Raw genomic sequence first — 6,000 nt, forward strand, 5'->3', positions numbered from 1 at the left:
TGTTGGATGATTTTTGTCACCAACTGGATCGGGGCAGTTCAACTATCCTCGTAATGTGAGAATCTGTCAGCCACATTTGATGTGGTTGATCATGAGCTGTTGACGCACCACCTTGCTAGGGCAGGGATTTGGGGTACAGCCCTTCAGTGACTGTGCTCCTTTCTCCAAAACCGGGCCCAGAGAGTGACAGTGGGGCATCAGTTATCAGGCCCTCGTCGACTCCCTTGTGGGTTCCCACAGGGGGTGGTGCTCTTCCCCACTTTGTTCAACATCTTCATGCGCCCTCAGGCCCAACTGGTATGGAGTTTGGGGCTGGCCACCCAGCTCTATCTCCTCATGGACGGCTGGCCGGGATCCCCCCCATATCCATTCACCAGATTTTTGGAAGCGTAGCTGGATGGTTAGAGCAGAGTCGCCTGAAACTCAACCCCTCAAAGATGGAGGTCCTGTGGTTGGGTAGGAAGGAAGCAGGTCAGGAGGTGCATTTGCCCACCCTAGCCGGGACACAACTGACCACAGCACACCAGCCTAGGCGTTTGGGAGTGGCTCTTGATGCCTCACTATCCATGGAGGACCAGGTCACTAAGCTAGTCCTCCAGGCTTTTGAACACCTTTGCCAGGCAAGGCTACCAGTGCCCTACCTGTCTCCTGAGCACCTGACCACAGTGATCCACGTGACAGTCACTTCCAGAACTGACTTCTGTAACTTGCTTTATGCAGGCCTGCCCTTCCCCCTGACCCGGAAACTGCAAATGGTGCAGAATGTGGCTGCGAAGGTCCTCACTGGAACATCTTGGAGGGCCCGTATTCAGCTAGTTCTGAGACAGCTGCATTGGCTAACAGTTGCAGCCCAGATCTGGTTCCAGGCTTTGGTTTTTAACTTTAAGGCCCTTCGTGGTCTGGGACCCCCATATCTGAGGGACCGCCTACTGCCCTATGCCCCCCGCAGGGCTTTGCACTCTGTGGGTAGGAACCTGCTGGTGATTCTGGGCCTCGACCAGGGCTGGGGCTTTTCCGGTCCTGACCCCGACCTGGTGGAATGAGCTCCCAGATGAGATGAGGGCCCTGCAGGAGTTTTCAGCATTCTGCTGGGCCTGTAAGATGGCGCTCTTGCGCCAGGTCTACGGTTGAGGCCAGCCCAGGAAGATCTGAAAAGCCCCTTGCAGAGAAGAAAGAAATATCCAGAATCCGGTAGACCCAGGAGTTGACCCTCTCTGTGGGATTTGGGACTGTCGCCACAATAGGGTTTTTTTTAAAGGGGTGTTTTAATGGGATAATATTGTATGTTTTATTGGGGGAGGGTTAGTGTGACCCACTGCGAGCCAGCTTGCTAGGAGCGGTGGGATATAAATCATACATACATACATACATACATACATACATACATACATACATACATACATACATACATACATACAGCAAGCTACATCATGTTCCATGGGACTTAGCCATTTTTCTCTGAGATTCCACCAGGTGTTTAAACATTGTGATTAACCAATTGCACAAAATATATTTCTGAAAACAATGCTTCAAATAGGTTTTGTGTTGCCCTACCTGGCTGAAAGAGCCTCTTGTGGCGCAGAGTGGTAAGGCAGCCGTCTGAAAGCTTTGCCCATGAGGCTGGGAGTTCGATCCCAGCGGCCGGCTCAAGGTTGACTCAGCCTTCCATCCTTCCGAGGTCGGTAAAATGAGGACCCAGCTTGCTGGGGGGTAAAGGGTAATGACTGGGGAAGGCACTGGCAAACCACCCCGTATTGAGTCTGCCATGAAAACGCTGGAGGGCATCACCCCAAGGGTCAGACATGACTCGGTGCTTGCACAGGGGATACCTTTACTTTTACCTTTTTACCTGGCTGCACCCTGCGGCAGCCTGGAGGAATATGCCCTTGGCTGGGAAGCCCAGCCTGAATCATAAGCCGTTTAGCAGAGTCAGAGTCCAGTCCGGATCTGAACACTTGCTGAGGAAACCAAATTCCAAGGAAGAGCTGGAAAGACAGAGTCAAAGGAGCCAGCAGGGGTCAAGATACCAGTAAAGCCGAGACAGGAATCAAAACCAGTCCCTTTACCAGAGTTGTTATCCAGGAGCCGCAAGCTGGAGTCCGAAAATGGGGATTAAACTGGCAGAGCTCTGCTGTAGGGAGGGAGGGTCAGGAGCAGGGGATCAGACCGATGGGAGGGCTTTCGCATAGATTGCACCCCTGCTGAGGAGCTGTTTCTGCCTTGCCTAAGGGGTCAATGGGCTGCACCAGGGGAATCGATCTTCCTCCCTTAAAGCAGCCCCAGCTGGGCCCCGTCTAGTTTGACAGCGAGCATGAAGCCGGGCCCTTCTTCGGCGTTCTGTGAAGTCTGCCCTCCTTCGCTGTCTTCTGCATGCTGGTGAACTGTCTGGGCCAGGGGTAGTTCGCTCCTGGGAATTGTAGTCCATGGGCATCTGGAGGGCCGCAGTTTGACTACCCCTGGCCTAGATCATGCTGATCATCCTCCTGTGCCTATTCGGACAGCCCTAAAGGCAGGAAGCCTGGCTGTGCTCATTGATCAGCTGCACCTGATCAATTAGCCGCAGGTTCCAAGCAACCAAGTCCAAAATGATGTTAAAAGCTGAGGGAATGCCCACCAGTGTCTAGCCTATTAAAGTTAATACCAAAGGACAAACAATTTTTCACATTATGATCAAGTGGAAATATGCTGCAGGTTACTTTCCCAAAGTCTGCCAGGAATCACATGCACTTACTAACAGCCATGCTAAAGGCCAAAAAAAGGATGGCAGGAAGGAAGACACAGGGACCAAGCCCTGTGAAGATCGGTTGAGGGACTTGGGAATGTTCAGCCTGGAGAAAAGGAGGTTGAGAGGGGACATAGCCCTCTTTAAGTATTTGAAAGGTTGTCACTTGGAGGAGGGCAGGAGGCTGTTTCCGTTGGCTGCAGAGGAGAGGACACGCAGTAATGGGTTTAAACTACAAGTACAACGATATAGGCTAGAGATCAGGAAAAAAAATGTTCACAGTCAGAGTAGTTCAGCAGTGCAATAGGCTGCCTAAGGAGGTGGTGAGCTCCCCCTCACTGGCAGTCTTCAAGCAAAGGTTGGATACACACTTTTCTTGGATGCTTTAGGATGCTTAGGGCTGATCCTGTGTTGAGCAGCGGGTTGGACTAGATGGCCTCTATGGCCCCTTCCAACTCTATGGTTCTATGATTCTATGATCTTTGTCTATCTGCTTCTGTGTAAAGTAAATTGGAGAAGAAGAGAAAGGAGGATGCTTCCCAAGCCATTAAGCCTTCCCCTGTTTCACTACTCAAGGGTCTCCTATGCTGTTATCAAGAGTTTTATCCTGATTATTATATTTTTCTTTTCTACAATGGTAACATGGTAACGGAAGCCTAGTTTCAAACAGCAAAACAAAGCGGGGTTTCTCCTTTTCCTTTCCTGCATGACCCGGGTTCAAATCCTGCCTGCATACGTATGCAATTTATCTTTCATACTGATGGAACCATATGATCTCTGGCATGCCTTTCTGTCCCTTGGATTTTACTTTTCCCTTTTCGAGAACTTTTACTTTTACAAAGTTATGGCTTTTAACATTAGCAATTAATAATCAACCTTCTTTGCATTTCCCCCACGCCCCGGTCAGTCAAATATGTGGCTTTCACTTCCTTATTGGCAAAATGTCCAAAGACGGCTTGTGCAATTCATATTCATTTAAAATACGGTGAACAAAAGCAAGTTCAGGAAGAGAAGGGCGTCCGGCCATACACATTAAGAAGCAGAGTTGTTTTTTCACCATTCCCCACAACAGACACCCTCTGAGGAACGTGAGGCTGGGAGAGCTCTGATGGGACTGCTCTGTGAGAACAGCTCTAACAGGACTGTAACTAGCCCAAGGTCACCTAGCAGGCTGCAAACTGGGGCGTGCAAAGCCATACGGTCTTCTGAAGGAATAAATTCCATCCAGTTTTTTGTCACTTTCAAAAATTTTGTACAGATGATTTAGCTCAGCACCGAGGCTGCTCCAAACCCAGTGGAAAGAAATTTCAAAGGCTGCTTTTGCAGCAAATCTATAGAAGACAACAACACATTAAGTAGCTCTCAGGAGTTCAAGCCTGAAGCCAGATCCATCCCTGCTAAATGAAGAGTATCTGAAGGGCGGGGAGCCAGTGGCCCCGGTGTCCATCTACTAACACCAATGAAATAGACAACATTATAACCAGCCAACATTCTGGACCCAGAAATGTGATTTATGGAGGTATATTTATATTTATGACGCAGAGACCTCTGGCCCTCATCGGAGGAGCCCTTGTCCTCAGTGCTTAGAGGCCAGCTTCCTATTTGCTGTGTGCTGCTTCAGAGGCCCAGGAGAGGAATCCAAGCCTGGAGCTTTTATTCTGAGGCCGGGGAACAACCCTTCCTCACGGGTTGCCAGAGACCCTTGGAAACAGGGAGAAGGAACTGACCACAGCCCTGGACACCCCCAAGATTTGTAAATGATCCCATTAATATTCTAATTTGTCCTGCACTGTCCATGGACACCCCTCACACCCCTCGGTCACCCAGGAGACCCAGTTTTGAACCCCCAGCCCAGGCCTCAGCACAAACTTGTGAGGATAAAATGGGGGAGACAATGTTGCAAGCCACTCGGGGTCCCCACTGAGGAAAAACCCACAGTACAAGCATCTACCTGAATAAATGTCCACAACTAAATATGCCGCATTCCCCCCTAACAGAACAGAGGAAAACTAGCAATCAAGAAGGAAGGAAGAAGGACAGAGAACATGAAAGAAGGAAAAGGAGAAAAGTGGAACGTGGAAGAAATAAATTCATGTTTGTTTTCCTCAATACAACTTCCTCTGGAAGCCCCAGTTGTGCCATTTGAAATGAGCTGTATCCCGCAAGCACTTCAGCTACGAGCCTCCTTGTCTTTAAGGCATCGCAGGGCTCTGTTTGTTTCTGTGGTGACAACAGACCAAAATGCAACCTGTCTAGACCCACATTCTAAAACTTGCACACCTTTCCTGACTGGGCTAAGGAAGAGACTCAGATAAAGGAACTGTATTTCCCAGGCAAGCTCAACACGTGATGGTTGTTATTTCAGAACAGAAGCACTTGAAACAGAAGGCTGTGTGTGTGTGTGTGTCTGCAACCATGTGCTTGTGTGTGTGTGTGTGGGGGGGACAGAAACCACTACAATGAGACAAGAGCAGGTGGAAAGGGAAGGATAAGGAACATCTCTTTTAAGACCATGGAGAGACAGGAAGAATTCCGATGCTTACCACAACCATGGAGTTCAAGATGAGTCTTCCGAGACGGAGATCTGGTAGATACGGCACTGCCTGAAACGTTGAAGAGACCCCAAAAGCGCAGCTGAAACCATCCTGAGCCCTCCGGCTGCCGTTCCTTTCCCAGGACGGGGCTGGCCCAGGTGAGGGGCAGGGCGGAGGTGGCGTCCTGTTGCTAGCAGAACAGCAGGTGCTGACACTTAAGCGTCTCCAACTCCCAGGAACCCATTCTGCGTGAGCGTCTCCCGAAGGCACACGGCACGGGGACACTCGGTCTCTGGCCGGTCTCCTGATCCTGAAAGAGAGCCAGGGAGCCCAGAACCGAAGTTGGCTGGAGTTCTGCCAAACACGCCCCTCAGTTCTCCCTCTCCTTGCAGATTTTTTCTTCCCTCTTCCTGGCTGTCCTTAATCTCCCTGAAGCATTTTGCGGTGTTTGTTTGAGCGCGATTGCTGGTTAATTCATGTGCCCCAGTCAGGACGGTGGGGACTAATCTTCAACCCTCCACACGCACACACATACACACACACAAAGGACACACAATTCAGCAGACGGGCACGCCCTGTGACTTTCACAGGGAGTCGGATCAGAGTTGTTACATTCCCGTTCCCGGCCAGGGGTCAGAAGCGACTAACTGCTGTGCTCCCAAAGGCGCTGAGGCATTTCGCCCGTGCCGTTCATTTGCCATTCAAATTCCTCCGTGCTAAAAAATTCCAAGTCTGCACAGGAAC

The 6,000-nt window shown here is 50.2% G+C and overlaps 1 long non-coding RNA gene across 1 annotated transcript in view; it reads right to left on the reverse strand.

Annotated features, from left to right (window-relative positions):
• Nucleotides 1–5,740, reverse strand: part of LOC143827044 (uncharacterized) — a 28,874-nt gene extending 23,134 nt beyond the window's left edge. Inside the window, exon 1 of the long non-coding RNA XR_013227171.1 lies at nt 5,266–5,740. This is a non-coding gene — a long non-coding RNA (uncharacterized LOC143827044). The remainder of the gene's footprint in view (nt 1–5,265) is intronic.
• Nucleotides 5,741–6,000: the final 260 nt, after the last annotated feature.

The sequence above is a fragment of the Paroedura picta genome, chromosome 17 (genome assembly GCF_049243985.1).
Source record: "Paroedura picta isolate Pp20150507F chromosome 17, Ppicta_v3.0, whole genome shotgun sequence".
In the NCBI taxonomy this organism is placed as follows: domain Eukaryota; kingdom Metazoa; phylum Chordata; class Lepidosauria; order Squamata; family Gekkonidae; genus Paroedura; species Paroedura picta.